This window comes from Hoplias malabaricus, chromosome 16, assembly GCF_029633855.1.
Source record: "Hoplias malabaricus isolate fHopMal1 chromosome 16, fHopMal1.hap1, whole genome shotgun sequence".
NCBI classification, from domain to species: Eukaryota; Metazoa; Chordata; class Actinopteri; order Characiformes; family Erythrinidae; genus Hoplias; species Hoplias malabaricus.
In genome coordinates this window covers 28,923,284-28,949,509 of record NC_089815.1, presented here as the reverse complement: position 1 = coordinate 28,949,509, position 26,226 = coordinate 28,923,284, and the positions used below count along the sequence as shown (strand labels likewise).

General features: G+C 43.8%; 1 protein-coding gene across 4 annotated transcripts in view; it reads left to right on the top strand.

Moving 5' to 3' along the window:
• Positions 1 to 26,226, top strand: part of nlgn1 (neuroligin 1) — a 284,078-nt gene that overhangs the window by 51,127 nt on the left and 206,725 nt on the right. For 3 of the 4 annotated variants that reach the window (XM_066647677.1, XM_066647676.1, XM_066647674.1), the window contains exon 1: positions 8,730 to 9,090. The exons of the other annotated variant lie outside the window; for it this stretch is intronic. The gene's annotated coding sequence lies outside the window, so the exon portion shown is untranslated. Of the gene's footprint in view, positions 1 to 8,729; positions 9,091 to 26,226 lie in introns of those variants that run through there. 4 annotated transcript variants of the gene reach the window in all.

Genomic DNA, 26,226 nt, shown 5'->3' with positions numbered 1-26,226 from the left:
TTACAAATCCTTTTTAAAGCTCTGGCACATCACTGATGTTATTTGCGAAAGGGAAAAACGTGAGTTTGGTGAATCTTCGGGGTCTGGAATCTCCTGGGTCTGGATTAACTGAGCACAAGGCAGGAATATCATGGACATGGGGTTGGTATCACACACTCACACCTGTGGACACTAACACTGTAAGCTATTCCACACACATGTGCTTTTGGACTGTGGGAGGATATGTGAGCGTCCAGAGCAAACGTCTCAATTCAGGAAGAACTCCAGTGGCAGTAGTGTCGCAATCACACAGCTCCAGGGGCCTGGAGGTTGTGGGTTCGATTCCTGCTCCGGGTGACTGTCTGTGAGGAGTGTGGTGTGTTCTCCCTGTGTCTGCGTGGGTTTCCTCCGGGTGACTGTCTGTGAGGAGTGTGGTGTGTTCTCCCTGTGTCTGCGTGGGTTTCCTCCGGGTGACTGTCTGTGAGGAGTGTGGTGTGTTCTCCCTGTGTCTGCGTGGGTTTCCTCCGGGTGACTGTCTGTGAGGAGTGTGGTGTGTTCTCCCTGTGTCCGCGTGGGTTTCCTCCCACAGTCCAAAAACACACGTTGGTAGGTGGATTGGCGACTCAAAAGTGTCCGTAGGTGTGAGTGTGTGAGAGTGTGTGTTGCCCTGTGAAGGACTGGCGCCCCCTCCAGGGTGTATTCCCGCCTTGCGCCCAATGATTCCAGGTAGGCTCTGGACTCACCGCGACCCTGAATTGGATAAACGGTTACAGATAATGAATGAATGAATGAATGGATGAATGTTCTAATCTGCATGCTCCCAGCTCGACAGCATTGTGTAATTATGGTTAGATTCGGACAGGTCCCTCAGATTTCTCAGCTTGTGCTTTCCTAGCTGCACATTTTAGTTTTTTTCACTGCTCCCTTCACACCTGATCTGACTAATCAGCTCATTAACAAACACTTACTGAGTCTAAGTGGGTGTGTTAAAGCAGGGAAAGCACTAAAATCACAGGGCAGGGGGCCTCCAGGACCAGGGTCGGGAAACATGGCTCTGAGCTATTAAGCTAAGTGGTGTCAACACCCGTTTTGAACCCTGTGTTGTTTGGAGAGAGGACCGATAAAATGCTGAGTAAAATAAAACAAGAAATTAAATGCTGATTTTAAAAAAGAGCATTGATTTTGTACTGTCCTCTGTCAAGCATTATTCTCAAGATCCTTTCAATCCTGACCAAAAGCTTTCCTTAAATAGGTACTAAATAATGACTGAGCCGTCTGTGCTTGGGAGTCTAAGAGAGTAAAACTGGCTTTGCTTTCTCTGGAAGGGCCCCCTGCTCCTCAGCATTAGTGTTCTCCTCCAAGCGTGTTGAGCTGCAATGGTGTTGTTTCAGTAGCAGTCGGGTTCCTGTTTCTGTCTATAAACAGGAAGTGACTAAACTGTGGAGGAAATGGATTTAAATTAAAGACAAAAGTAAAAAAAAAATGACTTTCAAATGAATTTCCCAAAGTTAAAGGGTCAGATTTTGGTGGAACTGTAATTAGTTGCGTGAGGATGCTGATTCCAGAATGACAAAACTTGCCCAGCGGCTCACCTGATCCCACCCGAACCCTCGTAACAAATGAGGCGGCTTTGAGAGTGGCTTTGTGTGGCGCTGGAGGCGAGTGCAATCACAAATGGAGGCATTTTCATTTTGATTAATGCAGTTATGGATTATAACCTGACCCATTTACTAATCACCCTGCCTGTGCATCAGCGGTGTCTTTGCCCCGGGGTTGCTTTCCACAGCAGCCATTATTCAGCACCCAGCTTCTCCACAAAGCTCTTGGAGGAACTGAATGTTCATAGAAAGAGTTTTTTTATTCTATTCTGCTTTTGTTTTTTTTGTCATTTTTACAGTGGCTTTGGGAAAGTTGGGTTACACTGAATATTACAGTAAGTACCTCTTTTATCTGTTGTTTGTTTGGTTTGTTAATTGTTGCAGAATTAAGTCTTTAATAGATAGAAATAAAAGGGGCGCACACTGATGTATTTACTCACTGCGGATTAGAAGAGTGATCTTCCTTATTACTGTAAGTGGGTTTAAAATTGGTTTTGACTGTTGCCATTCTATCAGCCGCCAAGCTGCCAACAGCACACTCACGACTTGCCAAAAAAAGCCTCACATGCTCATCCCACAGGACAGATTTGGTCAGGATTTTAAGTAGACTAGCCTTTTGGAAAGGAAGGGGAACACATGTGAGGATTCTTGGTTATAATAGGAGCTTAAGCGTTGCAGCAGGTAGACATACAGTCTTAAAAAATAAAATAATAATGTATTACTTCATTCATATGTCCAAACGTTTGTAGGATTCTGTTATAATGTGTGAGTTCAGGGCACATATTATACACCTTTTCTACAAGGGAACACATGTCTGGGTCTTAATGACCATCTATAACCCGCTTTGGTCAAAATACCACAAGGATCAAACACCACAGCAGCGTTCTCCTCCTGTCTAAACAGTTTGGTTCAGAATGGTATCACCGCATGTTCCTTTAAAGCTGGAATACGTGACGTTAAACCCACCCACTACATTCAGCCCTTCTTCTAAAGTCACTGCCCTAAATATAGGAATGTGCACGGATTGATAATTCGCAAAGAGAGAGGAGCACAACACTTCTCCTCCAGACACCATCCACCTACCGTGTGTCTCATTCACGTGCAAGAAAACACCCAACAGTGACACTGGTGCCTCCACTGATGTCATCCAGCCTCTTTTTGTTGGAAGCCTTCTCTACCGTCGTCCCTCTTTGTTAGCAGCGCTACCCCCCCCCCCACCCCCACTCTGCCCCCAGCCTTCAGAAGCATGGTGAAGTTGTAGTGAAGTGTGAAATAGTACACAGGCAATAAGCCAACCAATCATATTGTTTGGTCTGAGGGAAGATATTGGATGGGGTTTTACAGTCTTATGTCCTAAATCTTGTAATATTTTAATTTCATTGTGTTTGTTCTGGGATGGCATGGTGGTCCAGAGGCCTGGAGGTTGTGGGTTTGAGTCCCGCTCCGAGTGACTGTCTGTGAGGAGTGTGGTGTGTTCTCTCTGTGCCTGCGTGGGTTTCCTCCGGGTGACTGTCTGTGAGGAGTGTGGTGTGTTCTCCCTGTGTCTGCGTGGGTTTCCTCCGGGTGACTCTGTGAGGAGTGTGGTGTGTTCTCCCTGTGTCTGCGTGGGTTTCCTCCGGGTGACTGTCTGTGAGGAGTGTGGTGTGTTCTCTCTGTGCCTGCGTGGGTTTCCTCTTGGTGACTGTCTGTGAGGAGTGTGGTGTGTTCTCCCTGTGTCTGCGTGGGTTTCCTCCGGGTGACTCTGTGAGGAGTGTGGTGTGTTCTCCCTGTGTCTGCGTGGGTTTCCTCCGGGTGACTGTCTGTGAGGAGTGTGGTGTGTTCTGTCTGTGTCTGCGTGGGTTTCCTCCGGTTGACTGTCTGTGAGAAGTGTGGTATGTTTTCCCTGTGTATGCGTGGGTTTCCTCCGGGTGACTCTGTGAGGAGTGTGGTGTGTTCTCCCTGTGTCTGCGTGGGTTTCCTCCGGTTGACTGTCTGTGAGGAGTGTGGTGTGTTCTCCCTGTGTCTGTTTAACACACTTTAATCCCTCCTCTGTGCTCACATACATCACAAATAGTGATTGGAGAGACTCAGATGAGTGGGTGGGGCAATAGTCTCTGCACTTGATGGCTCGTTTTATCCCATGTTTTCAGACTTACACAGCCCACAGAAAACCCTGACAGATCGTCTTGTTTCACAGTTTGTGGGTTGGTAGATTCCAGGGAGTCAAATCAGCTCACTGAAAAAGTGAGCTTTTCATATCATGGCCCTTTTACGGTGCACACACAGCTTGTACAACCACCATAGAACTACATGAAATAGAATGGGATGCTCTGGAGCAGCTGCACATGAACCTAAAGTCCCTGCTCCCAGTTTAAACCATAGGCTCGAGTGCTTTAAAGCCCCACCAGCACCGAACTATAGAACTATGACACCACGTTCTCTGGAGTGATGGGGCATCATCAAGTTGACTTTTACGATCTTGAACTCATCGTCAAACATCAGTACGTGCCCTACCTAATGCTCTCCAGGCTGAATGCCATCAAAAGTTCAAAGAAACGTTCGAATGAGCCTCTTAAAGTTTAAAGCACCTCTGTACAACGTGATCCAAGCTAGGAACCATTTAAGAGCCTTTATTTTTAGGGGTGCGTATCCTGCGATCTGCAGTGACCGAGCTTGTGCGGGGCTCGGTATTTATAGACTGGCCCGTTTTTTTCCCCCTCTCTCACTGGAAGAGAGTGAACTCAGTGGGTGAGGAGTAGGCAGGGGGAGAGGGAGGGTGGAGAAGGAGGAGGAGAAGAGAGCTGCGTCTCTACCGTGGCCCCTGGGAGCTCTGCGCGGGCCGGCTCCTCAGAGCCCGCCGGAGGGGGAGCGTTTATTACACCAGCGCATCGCCTGGCACGCCGCCTCGCGCTCGGGGCAATGGCGGCATGTGTTGTAGCCTTTCATCCTCTGCCTCTGTGCAGCTCCCATAACATCTGGCTCCGTGTTTGTCCTACATTGCGCCCGGAAAAGCGAACAATTTGCGGAGAGGCACGCCGCCTATGAGTGACGGCGGCGGCGGCAACATATGGGAGAGAGTGGCTGGCATGGCAACAGGTCCTCAGAAGCTTCCCTCCAATGCACACAATTACACAGAATTGCAGCGATGATGTCTCAACGAGGCAACGTTTGGGCTATCACTCGCTGTTCCAGAGCAATCATTTTGGTCGATAGGTGAAGATAGGTGAAGCCGGTGGAGCTCTGGGACATAGATCCTTAAAAGAGAAGCAAGGTGGCCCTTAAATTGGCCTTGCTGGAAAGCTTGTAGCTGTGGATCCTTTGGAAAAACCATGGCAGAGGTCAGCGCCTCGTTTCGCTGTCAATGACCAAAGTGTATGAATGTGAAAGATGCATTAAAGATATTCAGTGGCTCATCGGCAAGTTCTCACCAAATGATGGGGAAATAGCATGCCACGGTTAATTAACATAAACGTAAATGACGTGATGAAACAGAGCTGGAAACACCCATATTGCTATAGGCATGTTTTTCCTCTCTTCCCGGAGTGACTCTGTAGAAAGGACACGAGGAACAGGATTCAGTAAACTGCCTCATATCAAATGATGGAGACAAGCTGTGGCATGGTACAGCTAGCCCAGCAGTTATACGCCCGAGCCGCATGGTTTTTATTGAGGAGAGCTCTTCCTGTACTTACCCACGTGATGCGAACCAAAGCTCAGCCCTCATTACAGCATGACGAGACCCTTATTATGACAATAAAGTATCTGATGACTTCACAGCAGACATCGCCCTGTCTTTTCTCATCATTGTCATGTTACGTTTCTCTTTGAAACCCCAAGTCGTGAGACAAAGCAAAGCAGTAACTCGTTTTCGTGTCGCTGTCGAACCTGAAATGTTAGGACATTGACACTGATTTCGTAGACAGTTATAAGACACGAAGACGTGGATATGCTCCACTGCAAGAGACTTGCTTTCTGAGAGCCGTATTTGTTTTTTTCGGCATTCTTGAATTTGCCCTACTTTGGATTGAACCAGGCTTTGTTTGAAATCAACAACACTGGATGACTGAAAAGACACTGTCTTGATCTTAGACAAATATCTAATCTTCTACAATGATCAGAATAGTCAATAGCTCAATGTGTGGTGTGGGCCACGCTGTGTGTGGGCTTGATCCTCTGTCTTCATCCTGTTAAACCACAACGTTGTGTATGTAGCCTTCAGATAATGGAGACCTTGTTTGTGTACTGCATCCTAGGACTGTGGATGCTTTGCTCCAACAAATACTAAGGGTTTTAGGGAATAAATATCCCTTATTGTTATGTGAGTGCATAGTTGACATGCTGGGTTTAAAACCCTGTCAGATGTAGCAGCTTATAAACAAGGGGGAGGGGTTAATGAGGGGCAACTTCCAAAATTGCCATTACTGAAAAGCACATAATTTCATCAGTATGAGGTCCTGTCATAAGTCAAATTCTGAGATGCCAAGTCAGTATTATTATATACTAAAATACTGACTATTAAATACTGTCTGTGAGGAGTGTGGTGTGTTCTCCCTGTGTCTGCGTGGGTTTCCTCCGGGTGACTGTCTGTGAGGAGTGTGGTGTGTTCTCCTTGTGTCTGCGTGGGTTTCCTCCGGGTGACTGTATGTGAGGAGTGTGGTGTGTTCTCCCTGTGTCTGTGTGGGTTTCCTCCGGGTGACTGTCTGTGAGGAGTGTGGTGTGTTCTCCCTGTGTCTGCGTGGGTTTCCTCCGGGTGCTCCGGTTTCCTCCCACAGTCCAAAAACACACGTTGGTAGGTGGATTGGCGACTCAAATGTGTCCGTAGGTGTGAGTGTATGAGTGAATGTGTGAGTGTGTGTGTGTGTTGCCCTGTGAAGGACTGGCGCCCCCTCCAGGGTGTATTCCCCCCTTGCGCCCAATGATTCCAGGTTCGCTCTGGACCCACCGCGACCCTGAATTGGATAATTGGTTACAGATAATGAATGAATGAATGAAATAACTATCCTACAGGAGACACCCACATTATTATGCCATAATAAGGTTTTGTTATGAGATATTAAATCATTAATACGAGATATTACACCATGATAATGAGATAATGTCATTATTCTGGCATGCTCAGTATAATAAGGTATTATATTGAGATATTAAGTCATTAATATGAGAAAGCAAGTCCTGGCTTTGTTATATTAAGCCATTGTTATGAAACATTGGGTCACTATGAGATAGTAATCCATTGTGATTAGATATGTCATGATTACAAGACATTAATCACTGTTATCATCTATTAGGCATGTCCTTATTATAAGTTAATGAGTGTATTAAGATAGTGATCATTATTACGAATGGCTTTCTCATTATTGTAACTGTATATCAGGTTTTATATTTTGATATTTTTCACTTGAGAAAACAAAGTATAGAAACTAAATAAATGTCAACAATGAGAAAGCAGAGGTAAAACAGTGTCTCTGTCACACGGCTCCAGGGGCTCTGCGTCCTGGGTGTGTGTATGTGTCTGTGTGTGTGTGAGTAATTCTCCACAGGTGTGTGTGTGAGTGACTCTCCACAGGTGTGTGTGTGTGTGTGATTCTCCACAGGTGTGTGTGTGTGTGTGTATGTGTCTGTGTGTGTGTGAGTAATTCTCCACAGGTGTGTGTGTGAGTGACTCTCCACAGGTGTGTGTGTGTGTGTGATTCTCCACAGGTGTGTGTGTGTGTGTGTGTGTGAGTGACTCTCCACAGGTGTGTGTGTGAGAGTTATTCTCAAAAGGTGTATGTCTGTGTGAGTGACTGTCCACAGGTGTGTGTGTGTTTGTGTGTGTGAGTAACTCCCCACAAGTGTGTGTGTGTGAGTAACTCCCCACAGGTGTGTGTGTGTGTGTGTGTGAGTGACTCTCCACAGGTGTGTGTGTGTGTGTGAGAGTTATTCTCAACAGGTGTATGTCTGTGTGAGTGACTGTCCACAGGTGTGTGTGTGTTTGTGTGTGTGAGTAATTCCCCACAAGTGTTTGTGTGTGTGAGTAACTCCCCACAAGTGTGTGTGTGTGTGAGTAACTCCCCACAAGTGTGTGTGTGTGAGAGTGACTCTCCACAGGTGTGTCTGTGTGTGTGAGAGTGATTCTCCACAGGTGTGTCTGTGTGTGTGTGAGAGTGATTCTCCACAGGTGTGTCTGTGTCTGTGTGAGTGACTCTCCACAGGTGTGTGTCTGTGTGAGTGACTCTCCACAAGTGTGTGTGTGAGAGTGATTCTCCACAGGTGTGTCTGTGTGTGTGAGAGTGACTCTCCACAGGTGTGTGTCTGTGTGAGTGACTCTCCACAGGTGTGTCTGTGTGAGTGACTCTCCACAGGTGTGTGTCTGTGTGAGTGACTCTCCACAAGTGTGTGTGTGTGTGAGTGACTCTCCACATGTGTGTCTGTGTGTGTGAGAGTAATTCTCCACAGGTGTGTCTGTGTGTGTGTGAGTGACTCTCCACAGGTGCGTGTGTGTGAGTGACTCTCCACAAGTGTGTGTGTGAGTAAGTGACTCTCCACAAGTGTGTATGTGTGTGAGTGATTCTCCACAGGTGTGTCTGTGTGTGTGTGTGTGTGTGTGTGTGTGTGTGTGTGTGTGTGTGTGTGTGTGTGTGTGTGTGTGTGTGATACCCTGTAATGCACTGTTGTCCTGTCAGAGTTGTGTTCCTGCCTTGTGCCCAATGATGAATCACTAACAGAAGATGAATGAATGAATAATAACGAGAAAAGTTCTCATACATAAGGCTTGGTATCTTCCTCATTGTTATAATATTTTAATCTATGATTATTATTACTAATTGTCTTATTATTGTCTCACTAAGGAGCTTCATATTTTTAAAATGCAATTCTCCAGTGATAGAAACAGTCCTCCATACTTGTGCATGTAATAGACACTCAGTGGCCCTTTAAAATGAAGTCCCTCAGCAGCAGTGCAGTTCCACCGGGCGCCGCTAGGTGTGTCGATGCTCCACGTTTGAGGCGTTCAGGAGCGGTTCATCCTCTCGCTGAGGACCGTGGAGATCTCTGCGTTTTCTCGGGACTGCGCTCAGAGCCGTGAGGAACGGATAGAAGCCCCGGAGGACCCCTGTCTTTCTCGGAGAGAGAGAGACATGTTTGTCCATGTTTCTCTGTTGATGGCGGGGAGGTAGCGCGGGGTCGCCGCTCGCCGTTCGTGTCACGGAGGAAAGAGGGAAAAGAGGGAGAGGGGAAGGGAGAGAAGGACAGGAGGGAAGGAGAGAAGAAGCAGGAAATGCGCTGTGGATTAATATCACTCTCCAACTGCGTGTGGAAGAAGCCCGGGCTTCCAGGGGACTCTCTTAGGGCGCTGGAGTTGGACGCGAGAGTGTTGCGCGCTTGAGAAGAGAAGAAGTCTGTTGGTGTTTTTCTTCTTCTTTTTTTTTTTGTTTCTCCTGTTTTTCTTTTACCTCTCTTTCTGAGGGAAGGAATTGCTCTGTGAGGATTTGGGGACGAGGGCGAGGAGTGTGCGCGAGCGCTGAGGGGAGGGAAAATAAAACCGAGCTCTGTGGTAAATATCTATTTTGTCTCACTCACTGTTTATCTTCCAGCTTTGGGGTTCTGTCGTGAGAATTCCCTCAGTGTGAGTCTTTAACGTGTGATAGGCGACTAACAGCGAGGAGAAGAAATAAAACTGAGGGCTATGAACTTGCTGCTGCTGTTTTATTTTGGTCTGAGGGCTTTCTAAAAGGACTAAAATGGTGAGAACAGGGGCTGTACGTAGGCGAGGACATTGCTGAGAAAACCTTCTATTTTCCCCCATACCCACTAACAGTAATCCTCTCTAAAGTTGCCTCCCTTTCAGTGTGTGTGCTCCAAACCCTTATCCCCTACTTTTGGCTTTGGAAACGTGACTACTGGTGCCATTTCGTGGCTGAATGTGGAGAGGAGCTGGAATAATCAGCCATTTAATAACACCTGCAGCCCTCCCAGAGCCCACTGCCAATAGTCAAGTGTGTTTAAGAGATGTAGGCTAATGTATTCCCCTCTTGCACATTTGTTCAGAGCTGCTGTTATTTTCTCGTGATTACGACAAATCTCCTTTTTATAGGAGACCTTCATTAGTCCCAGCTAATGTTGTTGGACTGATAATAAACATGGGAGCTCAGATTGGGTCAAACTGGGGGCTGCCTTTGCATTTCTTTTTTTTTTTCCCTTTATTTATTTTATTTTATTTTATTTTTTGATGGGGGGTGTTTAGGGTGTTGCTTTCTCATCCCATAAACAATTATTTGTGCATTATTATTATAAGCATTATTGTTTTTTAGTGCCTCACAACGGTCCAAATAATATCTTGATATTTCTTGATTTACTATATTATCATATATTAGTGGCTGTCCTCGTTTAGCATTGGATATCTGACTCCATGGCCATGGTTTGCGGGAGCGTATTGGCAGATTCCATGTGCACCGTAGTCTGTGTGTCTTATTGGATGCAAGGAGAAGTTACAGCTAAAATGTCCTCTATTCCTTGACAGTTTTTTGGCCTGTCTTTTCATAAGCTGTAATCTACATGCCTGCCGTAGCTATATTTACATTTTGAGCAGCTACAGACACTCCACAGGAAAAAGCAAAAGCACTAGCAGACACATTAGTTTACTTTAGATGGTGCATCATGGCGGGTGATCATTTATTTATCACCACAAAAAAAAAAAAAAATGCAGGGCACTGACATCCACACACAGGAGGGTTGCGTCTTCAGCCGAAAGGTCTTTTATTTCCAGTGCCTCACCAGGAATGAATTACAATGAGGAGCTGTTTATTCACCCTATAGGTCTGAAGTCCAGGTACCAAATCTGTACAGGGGAGGGAGCTAGTTCATAAATAATGGAAGCATTGACTCAGCTGCATTGGTTCAGCCTGCTGTTCATAAATTACCAAATCCCTTCTCTTAGGCCTGTTTGTTTTCCCCTGCTTTGACGCTCGTGCTTGACATCACATAACCAGTCTCCCTCAGCCGGACTGTGCGGGAATTTTTATTTTTAGTTTTTTCTGGTGGTGGATTGGAAGAAGTGCATTGCAGCGTTCAACAGTGAAATGACAAACGAGTCTTGGAGACCATTTTCCTTCCCTTTTCCTTCCTTCCACATCGAGAAAGTTCAAGCTTAGACTGTATTAGTCTCTCCCAGAACACTGCTGAAAGATGCATCGCTGTATTTCATGATTCATGTGAACATCTTGCATCTCTGTCATGCACTGTGTCTGTCATACGCTAAAGTTGGCAGAACCCCCACCCCCCTCGGAGTCACCATGCTCAATGCCAAACATCAGCTAGAGGGGTGTATGGAGTGATGAAGCACAGTGTAGTATATTTGGGATAAATGGAAGTCAGTGCCTGACCTCACGTGCTCTTTTGGCTGAATGACGTCAAGTCCTGAAAGAAATGTTAAGGAATGAGCTATTAATGATGGTTATATCAATATTGCAATTTGAAAATGTGCTGCAAGGTCTTAACGCGTACATTGCATAACAGAGTTCGACCAATCAGAGGCAGTGCTGTGAACTAAATTCAGTCTGGTGCTCTACATTCAGCACTTAAATTAAGCTCTTGTCTTGGTTATGAAATCAGGCCTGAAACTAAATGTTTTAAATAAATAAATACGTATTTGCGGCTGCATAAATAAATACTTGGATTTGCAATACTTGTTTAGAAAGGTCGTAATTCAAGTAGAAGCTGCAGCAGAGGAGGCGGAGGACTCTGGTTGGAGGAGCAGGTGTCTACAAATATTTGGCCACATTGTCTATGTTTTATTGGCATGTCGGTTGAGTGATGGATTTTCAGAAACTATGCAAAGTAACAGGAAGCATTGTGAGCGCTGTTCCTGATGTGCAGTAAAATACACAGTACAATCCATAAAGAAACAGAGGGCTGTGAATTGCAAAAACAGACCGTATTTCAGGTCATTTCAGTAGTGGTTGGAATGGCTGTATTGGTGTTTTATTACGCAATGATTTGTGGTTTTGAAAGTAACCTGCAAGTGGTTGAGAGCAAGATATTGCAAGTGCACCCTTGGTGTTGCCGCTGGTTGTATAAAAAGCATCGTGGAAGTGCTACTTGTAACTGTCCGTCACTTTTTTCTAGGAAAGCGCTAAGTGTGTGATTCTTGAGGGCTTTCGTGCGACTACGGTCAACCTCACATCGCCCGGACGTAGGGCCGGGAGGTTAGACATTTTGTTTTTTTGTGTTTTTTTTTATAACAATCACATTTTGCCAAAGAGCAGTTTGAAATCTCAAGAGCTGCAATTTTTGATTAATTTCCCTCAGTACCACCGATTTAGACCGATCTAAAGCAACGAAACACCCTTGTGCTTTGACATTACAATTAAAATCGCCAGTCTTGAGTTTAGGTCACTGAAAGTAGTACTTTAAAGAGGGAAGCAATGTTCCTCCATGTTTTTTCAGCCCTAGATTAATCAGATTCAGCACTAGTTTCTAACATTGCCATTCCAGAGCTATGCCTTTTTGCTACTACTACAGAACTCTCCCTCTCTTTTTTTTTGCTTCTTTTTGGATCATAGTCCTATTGTAAGATCCATTTTCAGATACAGATTTTGGACAGATGGCCTCACATTCTGCTCAAGTATTTTCCAGTACGCTTTGGAATACATGGTTGAATCTGTGCTAGCCAGCTGCCCAGGCCCGGAAGCAGCCTCCTGTAATGCTTTCATCACCATTCTTTACAGTTCTGTATCTTTTTTCCCTGTTCGGTTGTAGGTTTGCGAAACACGTTCTGTAGCATGGCTGCTTCAGTAATACAATCACAGTATAATACAAGACCTTTGACTCCACAGCATGTGATACATGGCGTTTCAGCTCTACATTGATCGCTAGAGGAAAAATCCGAGAAAGGCTTTAAGAGGTCTCCCAAGGCATAGAGTTAACATCAAACGGTCAACTCACTGTGATCAAGTTGATGTCAGTGACGAGACGTAACCGTCAGATGTAGATTCAGCAAACCCCAGGCCTTTGGAGATATCTTCAAGCCTTGAGGGACCTCATGGAACTGACTCGTGACTCACTCACGTACATACTCATGGCTAGGAACTCCTGGCTCCACTATTCAGTGCTTTGCATCGGATAATTTATAGGTCATTGTTGTTCTTCGAGGTACTGAATAAATAATATGTCAAAGTTATGTCATAAATGTCCTCATATCAAAGGCAGTGTATATATTGAGAACTCTGTCAGGCGTGACCTTGATGGGATGCGTCGGATTAAATGCTCCAGTCTTCAAAGTATTATTTATTGATGTGAAGATACTGCAATGCAGAATTTAAGCCTTTTAAATATGTTAAATCTATGCTGCGACTGCTTTTTATCTTCTTGTTCAGACGGTATGTGCCCCAATAGACTCCGGATGCTCTCTTTTCTCTGACAGACATCAGAGGCTGTGTAATAGATAGAGTGACATGAGTTTTTGGGTCGGCTGCTTGGAGCTTCCGTAACGTTTTTGGTGTGGGGTGTGTTTCAGGGGAAATATTCCAACTGTGTTTGTTTACCACTCTAACCGATGCACTAGCGCTATGATTGGGAAGAACACTGATATATCAGCGATATAACCTTTTTCCTCACGATGTGGATTTTAGCGTGCTGTGGATACGGTGGTAACCTCAAACAGCCCGGCTCCTGAGACAAATTAAACATGAGCTTAAAGCTCAAGGGAGCTACAATCTGTGAGTTCTTTGTAATTAGGTTAACCTCGCTCTTGTGGGAACACACTATACCGACATGGACAAGGAATTCTCCAAGAATAATATTTAGGTGTGTAATAAGGGCTGCACTGAAACTGGTAAATTACCACGGTTTAAAAACTTCACGTAAGCTACAGCATCAACCAAAGGTAGGAGCAGTCTCAGAGACACAGCTACGCTGGCACAACACGTGATGTTTGTTTTGTGTCAAGGGGAAAATGGCGCAGTGACAGAGCAACGGTCTTGTGCCCAATCTCCCGTCCAGATTTGACTCTCTAAGGACCCTTGAAACCAGGGGAGGTTAAATCATGATTGGAGGTGAGATTGGGAACCATCCTGGAGTGAGTGAAGACTGAAAAACTAATGGGCAAACTGCTTATGGTCTTGTAAACGCATGCAAAGGCTGTAAAGATTAGCTGCTTTAGAATTTCATTGAATTTTTAACGACAATCAAGGTGTCTCAGTGGAAAAAAAAAAAAGAACACATTCTAGCTAAAATTATTATTACCCATTCCACCTTAAATGATGGTGCAGCACATGGTTCCACCTTAAATTGTGCCACATTCCATTCCACATTAAATGGTGGTATAATTATATTGGAGTGCCCCCTCCCATCCCACACTTTAAATTGGAAATATAGTTTTTCTACTTTAACCAGCGTTTGATAAAATTAACATTAAGTTCCACCTTAAATTGTTCAGGGACATTTTCTGTATTGTATTGTGCTAGGAGCTTTTTAAAATAAATGTCTCTTAATAAGGGGCCGCAGTTTCATCAATTTAGAAAATGTGTTTAAACAAAAGCAATACAGCAGAGGTTTATACATCCTTATACTGATCATCTGTTAAACCAAATATAATGCAGTGATTACTTAGTCTCTCAAACAGAAGAAAGACTGCAGAGTTTATTGGTTTAAACTTTATTTAAATGGGTGCATAGTGCTGTTAATTTTTATTATTCAATATTAAATGTGTTGAAATAATGTAAGTGTGCGTGTAAGTAAGGATAGGCCGTATCCATATTTTTCATATCCTCACACCATCTCACGATATTAACAAGCTATACGGTATTACTGTCAGGCTTAGTGAGCCTCATGAGTGAGGGGTTTTCGGCACTGTGCAGTTCAGCTCATCTTAGCAAATTGCTAAGTAAATTGTGCTGGAGGAACAGAAAAGTTTGAAAATAAGTTAAATAAGACAGGTTTAGAAGCACAGCTGGCTAGCTAACAGGCACTCCAGCTAATTTTAGCAATGCTGTTATAATACTGATAATAATATTGTGATTTTTCATATTCATCCTGTTTCATGTCTACTCAACTCCAGCCCATCTAGGAAAACCGAACTAGGACATGAGTCCATCTCCTTGCTTTCCTGCGGTGTTTCCAAACCGTGCACATATCCAGCCTTGCATTGAGTAAGAACCTCACGGGTTTTAAGATGTCACCACCTAAAACATGGACATTTTTTTTAAATACCATGCATATGCAGTGCCCTCTTATTTATGCTTATTCATGGTATTGTGTTTATTTCTCCATGAGTGTCTGGGAGTGTTACACAGTGGGGAGTTAATCAAGCAGACTCGTTTGAATATTAGGCCACGCCCACACAGTTTTCACACAGGCCTAATCAGTGAATAAAGCTGTTTTTATATCTGTCATACTTATGTATTTGGAATTCATGGTCGGCTAAATGCTAACCAAGGGCCCAGAAGCTTGTATTGTTTTCAACATCTCATCCACACATTCACTCACTCACACTCTCATTCACTCCCTCACTCATTCTTGTTTAACATCCTGCTCCATAACTGACAGCTCTATTACTTTCCTTGTTTCTGTTTGAAGGCAGGTTTGACAAAGGGGTTTGTAGCATTGCGGCTACAGTGTTATACCCACAATATGGTCACGTCTGTCTTATCAGTCCACAGCAGGTGATACGAGACATTCCAGCTTTACATTGAGGCTGGTGCAGATGGTTCTTTCTTTTTTTTCAGACTCTTTGGTGGGGTTTTGCTGAATCTACATCTGACGGTTAAGTCATGACTTTGACATCAACTTGATCATAGCGAGCTGATCCTTTTGATGTTAACTCTAGGGCCGTAGAGACTTCTTCCAGCCCCTTTTCAGCCTTTTTAATGCTTTTTTTGGGGGTATTTGTAATGGTTTAATTTTGTTCTAACATTATTCTATCCATCTATTTAATATGACACTCATGTTTAGTGTTTAGGATCACACAAAGATAATCACATTTCTTCTAGCACATTGTGGCCTGGTTGTTAGGGAACTGGGCTTGTAACAGGAAGTGATTACCAGGGGCACAGGAAGTGTATCTGTGTAAACGTCTGTTTCACTGCACGGATTGGGTTAAATGTGGAGAACAAATTCCTCTGGTTGATTTATTTCTTAAATATAATTATATTTAGCTGCTCTACACCTGTTTTGTGACCGTTTTTCTCTTTATTTTAGCACCAAAACTCACCCAATGTCATTTGTTGAGCAAGAACAAGGAGAGAAAGGACGAATCAGTTCATAAACCCTCCTCCGAGACTGGGGAGCAGTAAACATGAAATAAATGTACAATATGGAATAGCAAGCTGCCTCTGTTAGCTCCAGCAAACTGAAACCTTCCTTTAGAGGCCAGCTTCAGAGTGCGAAATGAAACTGAAGAGGAGCGGAGAGGTAAAAACAAACAACAGGAGAAAGTGCATGGGAACAACAGACAACTTGTTCAATAAAATGAAAGTAAAGACACTAGACTGTGTTCAACTGTTAGTGTTTGCTCAGAGATTAAAGAAGAAAAATGAACAATGGGGAAAGGTTTCCGAGAAGCGGAGAAAATAAGCCTATCGTATTGATTTTGATGAGCGTATGAAGATATATAGAATAAGAGTAAATAAACATAAATCTCAGTAACAAAGAAATACAATTATAATAACAATAATGCTCATGCCACAGTTATTACTAAAAAAATATAATGTCTAAATCATATTAATATTAATAAATTCTTAGAAGAGACTGAAATTAATCACTTGTTCTCACTTGGGGGCAGCTGTGGTCTAAAGGGTAGTTAAGTGGACTTGGTGTGACAGGACATAGCTGTCTCCTCCCTCAACTTTCACAGCTGAGTTGCCCTTGAACAAGACGTTTAACCCTAGAACTGCCATCCCTGGGCACAGAAGGTGGCTTCCTGCTGCATGGTGTGTCTTCACTGCCCCTAATAACATGTCTGTGTGTGTGTGTGTGTGTGTGTGAGAAATTGGAACTGTAACATGTCTCAGTTAAGTGAGAGTCAGGCATATTTATCTTCCTCCGTGCTCTCTCTCTCAGTGAGGGATATTTTTACCTATTGCTCTTTAGATTCCCATTCTCCCGCTTGGCTCTTCTTTTCCCTGCCGCGAGACTGTGATTATTTTGCTGTAATCATTTGTGCGTGGCTGACGTGGCTGCGCACAGCAGGCTCAGGGAAGAACAGCAGTGGCTGCCCTTTGAAGCCTGCTCCCGTGTTTTTTTTTTTTTTTTTTTTTTTTTCACCCTCCATTTTTACGTCTGCGGTACTTAGGATTTGCTATGCACACTTTGTGATGAAGGGCCGACTGGGTGGGCTGCCTGTTGCACCCTTCCTCGCTCCACTGTTCTCTAGGTCTTAGTGGCTTTATCTTCTGAAGCAGGCCTCTGTTTATTTAAAGACAGTCGTAGCCTCCTGCTGCTGTTTAGACACTGCAGCTCACGGTGATCAAAGCTGCTCATGTTTGTGAGTGGAATTAACTTAATAAGGTGAGCAGGACACATTATGGGAAAGGCCAGATCTTCAGTTTGACTTGGCTTTGGCAGATGGGCTGAGGTAATGGCGTGGAAGAGAAGGGAGCTCGAGCAGGGCCATGCCACAGAAACCCCACATTATGCTGAAAGTGGGCAGAGGAGATGACCAAACCCTTCAGCGCAGTGGTGGTAAAATGCTGAATGAGAATGGAGAAAGACAAATGTGGAACTGCGGAAATGATCCATTTGTTCAATTTACCACGTGATGTCTGGTGCAAAACAAGCTTTTTACGTCTCATTTGTTGTGCTGCGAAATTTCTATTCAGTGGAACACAGCATGCAGCAGCTCTCATGCTGAGATATAAGCATGTTCTTTTTTAACGTGTTAAATTAACATGCAACTGTATGTGCTTTTTTTTTCATGGTGTAATATAAATGTGGAACATTTTTTAAACCGTGTTTATATTTTTCAGGGGGTGAACACGAGGAAAAATACCACACAATACACACTGCTGTTTTGAACATTTTAACCACAACAATTTTACTCTTGTCAAAGAGGCATAGATGCTGATGCTTGCCTGTGATACTTCTTCCAGCATCAGCATAAGAACTGACCCTTCACTGTCTGTCTGATTGGAAAACAGGAGTCGATAATTGTGCAGCAGTAATTCGTTTTTACTAGAGCAAGTGTCTGGAACTATGTAGCGAGGCACGGTGATATCAGAATTACATCAGTGTCAGCAGATAATCGCTTGTTTAAAGATTATCAACATCTGGCTGATACTTTTGATGACGTTTCAAACCGATATTTTCCGATGAATTATTTTATATCGCAAGAAAACTGGGCAACGCTGTTGTTCTTAAAAAAACAGGCTGATGAATGGGTACAGGGTGGGCCATTTATACGGATGCACCTTAATAAAATGGGAATGGTTGGTGATATTAACTTCCTGTTTGTGGCACATTAGTATATGGGAGGGGGGAAACTTTTCAAGATGGGTGGTGACCATGGCGGCCATTTTGAAGTCTGCCATTTTGGATCCAACTTTTGTTTTTTTAATGGGAAGAAGGTCATGTGACACATCAAACATATTGGGAATTTCACAAGAAAAACAATGGTGTGCTTGGTTTTAACGTAACTTTACTCTTTCATGAGTTATTTACAAGTTTCTGACCACTTATAAAATGTTTTCAAAGTGCTGCCCATTGTGTTGGATTGTCAATGCAACCCTCTTCTCCCACTCTTCACACACTGATAGCAACACCGCTGGAGAAATGCAAGCACACCATTGTTTTTCTTGTGAAATTCCCAATAAGATTGATGTCACATGACCCTCTTCCCATTGAAAAAACAAAAGTTGGATCCAAAATGGCCGCCATGGTCACCACCCATCTTGAAAAGTTTCCCCTCTCCCATGCGCCACAAACAGGAAGTTAATATCACCAACCATTCCCATTTCATTACGGTGTATCCGTATAAATGGCCCACCCTGTAGAAAAATAGTTGGCTTCCTCCTCTCACAGTGTGGAGAAGAACAAATTTGGTCATACTGATGAGCTCTTATTTCTGTATTAATGTTTTTCTAAATAATCGCACAGCTAAAGGCCCACTGGTAGTTTTTGGGTTTAGCTAATGCTTAGCTTTAAGTTAACTTTAATTTATTTATTAGGGTTTTTATTTATAATTTGCCTGAGTAGATCTATTATGTCACTTGTTAAAAAAAAAAACGTTTAAAGCCGTGACAAGTCTCTGTAAGGAACAGTTAGCTAACTAATGTGGCTAACACTTTTCTCAGGAGACTTTATTGTTGGCTAAAATGTTGTAAAATAAATGTTACATTGTTCTATAACCTTTATTTGGGGCATTTCATATTTCTGTATGTTATAAATGTGTATACCAGCATTGGTAGATATTTATGTACACGTATGATATTGGGTATCGCTATCGGGCCATAATTCTCATATTGGCACAGCCCTAGAACTAAAATATCTGGGATTTGAACGTATGCTCCCACATTTTTGTGCAGTGGTGGTGAAAACTCACAGCAAAGAGTAAGTCATCCTCACTCGTCCTGCAGTACAATGCTTCACCCTACAATGCTTCATTGCTCCACTTGCCTTTACAGTGTGAAGCTCCTTGCGGCGCTAAGTGTTGACATTCCTCTGACCGTGTGCTTCCACAGCTAAACTGAAAGCCTCATTTAAGAGCCCGGTTGGTCTGATCCAGCAGAGTAAGAGCTTCCATCATGGCTGAAGCTTAGTACGATCGAGAGGCCCGTTCTCCCATGCCTCGTCCCACTACAGCTGCCCAGAACGACTTGACCTTTCTCCTTCTGTTTGAGCACTGCCGTTTTAATGGACTGGCAGTCACTTTTGTTTCTGTCCATTATTCTCAGCGCTTTAAAGACAAATATTTTTTTTTATTTTCTCACCTTTTAAGGGGAGAACATGTTGGACACAAGGTGTTCTGGGGGCTGAGAGCGCCAGACGAAGCTAAACTGTCTTAATGGACTTGCGTGTTTTCCCCCCAGCCCCCCACCCACCCCTGCACTGCCACCCTCCCATCATCAGCGCAGTCAGAATTCCACTTCCCACCTCTCGATCGGTGGGAGAGTGCGAGGGCTCCGTGGATCGATGGGCATCCTGCCGCTCGAGAAGTAAGAGCGAGAGAGAGAGAGAGAGAGAGAGAGAGAGAGAAAGGCTGGTGTTCTTTATTCTCTGGATTTATTTATAAATGCACACCTGCCCCTTCTCCCATGCACAACATTGCCATCATCTGCTGTACACTCTGCAAATCACATCCAGATGTGTTTACATACTTCGTGTTAAGCATCTTCTCATTGTTCTGTGTCATTAACAGACACCCTTCTGTTTTTTTCCCATCTGTAAAATGGCGTCCTTTCTTGGTCACAGACGGTGGCACGACGTTTACCACTAAATATTGTCCTCACTGCATCATCATTAACCAGGGACTAATCCAGTGTTCGTGTTTTATGATGCATCAGAAAATTCATTGTACTCAGATTAATCAAGCTCATGAATCAAGCTAGTGCAGCGACAAAATCCTAGACCATGTGGATTTCCAAGTGACCATCCAGCGCCCTTCCAGATCTGCCTTGTGTACACTCCAAATGAGGCAGCTCGAGAATACCGCACCCACCTCGCCTCCCTAGTTTACAGTTCCAGCCCTTGAGGGTGTTTAAGCTCCTCCTAACACTTCAGCAACGGGCTAATTATGACTTTGATCAGATTATCTAATTGCCCCTCCTGGTTGCTTGGCGGGCATCTGCTGATGGTTTGAAGGGGCTCACTTTGCCGTACGAGCTCAGGAGTTCGCAGAACTGGCCCCCTTCCCCCGTTTGCATTAGCAGGAAAGGGAATCTAATTGCGCAGTTTATTATTTTCTGAATGTATGATAATGACGTTCCCACGCATGCCGCGTCCAGGCCTGGTCTCGGAGCCCTGCAGAGAGCGAGTGGGAGGTGTGTTCTCTCCCGAGGTTTGCGGATCGCTGGAGTGCTCGACGAAGCCCGTTCGGTTTCCACGCCAACATAGCGCTTCACTGATGACCTCGCGGTGCAAATGTCAGGAGATGGCAGCCAGGTGAAATGAACAGAACAAAATGAGTGCCTTCCCACACATGCAAACACGTTTTTTTGTGTTGTTTGTACCTTTTAGTTTCTGCTTGCACGCCCTAGAGGGAGTCAAGCTCAGGGACTATGTGTGTGTGTGTGTGTGTGTGTGTGTGTGTGTATGAGAGAGAGAGAGATAACGAGAACAAGAGAGCACTTTTACACTAACAGAATGTGTTTGCTTGGCGTGTGGGCTGGTTGTTAGCTGTTGCCGGAAGAGAGAGTGGGGTGACCGCTCGAGAGTCCATTCTGGACAGAGAGCCTGAGCTTCTGCCTTTGGGTTTTGAAAGTGATGCATATTTCTGCATTAACCCTTTGCCCCCGGTACCCAGGCATGCGCCGGAGCAGGTGCCACGAATTAATGAATTAATCTGAGATCATGTGCCTCCATGAGAGAGAGAGAGAGAAACAGACTCTTGCAGCCGACATCCTTCACTCTCTATATTCTTGGATGAACTCCACAGCTGAGAATATCAACATCTGGAACCCGGCTCTGTAATAGCAACCTCGGCCAAAAATCAGATTTACTCACTTTCTCAAGATCCCAAATATTTGGGACTTGGGTTTTGTTCTGGAGCCTATTGAAAGTACATGCAAACAGAGCGTCATTGAGAGTGGTTGGATGTGAAATGCCACAGTCGTTCACAGTGCTGCTGATGGAAACCAGACATTACGCAACGTTTTAATTCCCTCGGAAAGTTTCCTCACAGAAAGTCAGTGCAGGGAACGGTTCAGACTATGCTCTGAGGGCTTGAGTTTTGATTAGACGTGATAGTATTGACGTAAATATGATTTACACATACTACACCTTCCTTTATATTCAAACACATTTTCATTTGTGCTCCAGGGGCTATTTGAAATAAACATGCCTCCTAAAAATGAACCTCAGTCCTGTTTATGTAGCAGATACATTTCAATAAAATCCACAAAACTGAGGTTTACAAAGTTCTGATTATTGATTCTCTGTTAGAGTAGTACCTAATACAGTGATTAGTATATTCTTCTCATATGATGATGACTTGTGGAGGACTATGCCACTGATATCTGTGATAATTTTGGTCGTGATGTTCGTAAATTCATGATATTCAGTTTTCAAACTGTTTACATTTGTCTTAATTGCAACTTCACATTTACAAAATATTATTAAATTCATATTTACCAAGACCCTTACTATGAATAACTTGATATGAAGCCTGATTACTTTTGTTGTGTGGCAGCAGGCAGTGTCTCTGTCAGAGTGTCTCTGTCAGTGTCTCTGTGAGGAGTGTGGTGTGTTCTCCCTGTGTCTGCGTGGGTTTCCTCCGGGTGACTGTCTGTGAGGAGTGTGGTGTGTTCTCCCTGTGTCTGTGTGGGTTTCCTCTGGGTGCTCCAGCTTCCTCCCACGGTCCAAAAATACGTTGGTAGGTGGATTGACTTAACAAAGTGTCAGTAGGTGTGAATGTGTGTCCCCCTGTTAAGGACTGGCACCCCACTTTGCGCCCAGTGATTCCAGTCCAGAGACCTACCGCGACATACATCGTAACGAGTAACAAATAAACAACTTACTGCTTTTCCTTGGCACCTTTGCCTGTGTATCTGGTTTATTTGGTTTCGACTCTTGTTTGTCCGTCCCTCACCGCCATGTTACAAACTGTGTTGCTGAATGGCTTTGGAGGAAGAGCTGATAACTGACATGCTGTTGTCAACCTTTCATCCTCTGCAGATACATTTTCACACTTGTGATATAAGGATATCTCGCACCTCTTTTCTCATGTTGTCATTGGAAAAAAAGGAAAAGAAACACACACACGCACACTCAATCTCAGTCAGTGGCATCACGTCTCATTACCCCGGTCCCCAGTGCATGAGTGACAGCTTTTACAGACGGCTTATGATACAATGAATATCTCCCTCTTTACACAAACGCCGCTCAATTTTTAATGAGGCCGGAGAGAAGCATTTCCGAAACCCGCCTCTGAATTGCCCCACTGCGCAGCGGTTCGAGCCTCGGTCTCAGACCCAAATCTCATCGCTCCTCCAGCAGAGAGCCTGACCTGCAAGCTAAGCACATCAGCGAAAATAGGCATATAAGCCGGCGCCTATAAATTTCCCCAAAGCCTTATTGGAGGTGGAATGAGATCATTAAGGTCAGCGGCGAAGCTCGCGTGGACCTAAAGCACACAGTGATGGACTGTTGGGGCTTTTTGACTGACTGCCGCAATAACCCGGCCTTTGCGCCCTATGTTCCACGCCTCTGACAGCTAGCACTAAAATAATAGGCCGTTTGTTTTCCACGCCGCACTAGCGTCTAATCAAAGGCCTTCCTTCAGCTCCTACAGAGCGAATATTCAGAACTTCATTAAAAGTTCTTTGATTTGAAAGCCCTTGCTCAGTAATGCTCCCTTCTTTACCGCTCAGGCGTCGTGTTTATGTGGAACGCTGCAAAGAAACTTGTATTTTAGAAAATGGCGGTGTGGTGTATTGATGTTATTTAAGGAACTACTGTAATTTGACCTCTCACCACCTCGGTCCCTCTCTTTCTCTCTCTCTCTTCGTCTCTTTGCCAGCGAGCAAAATGCATGACTGACGTTCAGATAACAGCTTAACCACCGAGAGGAGTGTGGCTCCTGTAATGTGCTAAAATTGCACGGAGGAGGGGAGCGTTAGGATGTCTATATTAATGTGGATGTGGGTGAATTTTAATGGGGATTTTGCTGCTAAAACTTGGATTCGGTGTGTCAGGCTGCAGACGCATGAGAGAGAGAGAGAGAGAGAGAGAGAGAGAGAGAGAGAGAGAGAGAGAGCAAAGCCTGCTGTCGCAGAGAGACTCTCGAACAAACAGTGAAATGAGCGCAGGGACTCTGACAGCACCACCTGGCAAAATGTTGCAAGGCTGATTTTTACGAGAAACATCAGAACTGATTGATCCATGGAGTTTATTAAAGCCCCAAGGAGCGTGATTTTTGTGATTGCTTTCTAATTAGGTTAACGTTGGTCTTGTGGGCACATGATATGTGTATGTAGGCCATGTGAATAATTGGTGACTTTCCAATGTCTGTTTGCACTTTGCCAGAATTTCTCCACTCCCAGTGTAAACAGGGAGGTCCTAATTATGGGTAAAGCCTCACGCCTAATGTCGCATGTCACTCCCATATATTTTATATGTCAGCAGGTTTGCGGACAGCCCTTTAATTAGTGAAATCCGCTGCTTTGAGTGCACCCGGTGCTGACACGGATGTTCAGTTTTACACACTTGTATAATCCGTGAAGAAAAGCATGAAATGAACTGGGATGCTCTGGATTAGGGCGGTATAATAATTCAATATCAATTTACATCGCAATATAAAATGTTTTAATAAAGATTTAATATGACTTTTACACATTTTTTTAATATACGTTATTTACAGCAGCCGCCACTGTGACGGTCATTAGAGGGCGCTGTCTTCACTTCAGAGCATTCGATTTTAAATGTTGTTTTTAACATGTGGATACTGACGCAGCCAGTAGGTTTATGTTTAATGGTGATGTCATGTTTCTTGCAAGTTTTTCAGAGGATTTTACACTGTTCATATCGATATCGGAATTATATCGTATCTACCGAAATTAAGAAATATATTGTGATATACCTTTTTGGTCGTATCGTCCAGCCCTACTCTGGAACACGAGTTTCTGGCCAAAATGCCCAAAGCTGTGGATGGTGCTAGCAGCCGAATAGCATCAAATCCTCACAGAGGACCAGGCCTGTCAAAAGCATTCAGATGTTTGATGAAATATATGGAATAGTGTTGATGAAAATGTTGATTCAAATCTTTAAAGCTATCTCTGCAGCAGCTCCAGGCCAGTTACTCACATTATCACTAACAAAGAATATTAAATGGAGGGACAAGAAACAAACAAGGAAAAATATTATTTTCAGCTTAAATAGGCATTTAAATGGCATGGGGATCTTGGTGGGGTTCTTTATCCAGACTCTCACTTTATAAACCAAGCAGCGATGAGGAGAAATATGGCCCAGGGGGCAGTTAGGCGTTAGGGACCTTGCTCTGAGGCCAGCTGTGGATGTTGAGGGATGAGAGAACACTGTTCCTTCACTCCCCCTGCCCCATTTTGTTCTGTCTGTCCCAGGGATTTAGCAGCTGACCTTTCGCTTCCAAACTATTTCTCTACCATTAAGGCCAAAGCTTTATAAGCAGTTTACTCTGTTCCCTGGAGCTGGAGAGAGAAGGATAGATAGATAGATAGATAGATAGATAGAGAGAGAGAGAGAGAAAGAGAGTAGAAGTACTGTCACTGATTTTGGTTAAATATCCTGCCACTGCCTTTATTCTCCACACCTTGAGTGTTTTTATCACCCACTCTTTTTAGATTTCAAAGTGTTTTTTTAACCTGAAAAGGGAAAAACGCTATTGAAGGCACCTGACTCCTCTACAGACGTTTTTGAGATCACTGCCTTCCAAAACAATGAGTAGCTGAACTCTGGAAATACTCTGATCCTACACCCAACGTGAGGCTCTAAAGATTTTTGTCACCTGTGGAACATAAAGCAGTGAAAAGAGCATAGAATTATCCTACGTACATAGACAAGGCTGTTTAAAATGTAAAGTTAGACCTCGGTGCTCTTACTCACACAATCTCTCTCTCTCTCTCTCTCTCTCTCTCTCTCTCTCCACCTGCTGCATCTCCTCTATGTATCACCTGTGTCACATTCTCTCTTATTAAAAAGACGCCCCTCTTCCAGCCAAAAATATCTGGCTTTACTTTAGCCTCGGCCTAAACGCTTGGCTGGGATGCCAAATATGACCCAAAATAAACCAAAAAAAAAAAAAAAAGAGAGGGGGTGGGTGTTGGGGGGCTGGGTGCAGTATTTCTCCTTGTTCTATTGTAAAGAACCTCCCGGCAGTTTTATAGTCTCATTAACAATATGGTACACAATCAATGCAGTTGATTTTTCATTTCATGCCTCTGTTTATTTGTTTGTCTAATTATTTGAGACCAACTCGTTTGCATTTGTTTGGATGCATCTCATTTGTCCGTTCCTGTCAATAGACGCGGTTTGTTTTGAAATAGAAGGGAAGGGGGGGGCAGCGATGGGGATGTGGCCAAAATAAGAGTGCGTGGTTATAGATAAATAACACAACTGCAGATGAATCAGTCGATAACTCCAAGTCACTTTCCTGGGCTCTAGATTGTCTTAATTACCCACCTCTCTGTGAAATGGAACAAGAGATGGGTGAACATTTATTACACTGGAATGTGAAATGCCAGAAGGTATGAATCAGTGATGATCAGTAATCATCAATAGTTGGGATTAAACGGCTTTATATTGTTGGCATATGACATAGTCATAAGTGGGTTTTCCATCCACTGAGCTTTTGCGAATTATGAGAAAAGAAAAGGCCCAAATTTAGCAAAAAACACTCAGATATTTAAAATAAAATTACATTTGGAGGAGTTAGATTATTTAAATGTGAATGAGAACAATGGAATGTTTTTTGATGATATTTCAGCTGGTTTATACCTAATGTACAGGTGGTATATCACACACCGGGGCCCTGGACTGACCCCGCGACCACAGGCTTTTAACAGACCCT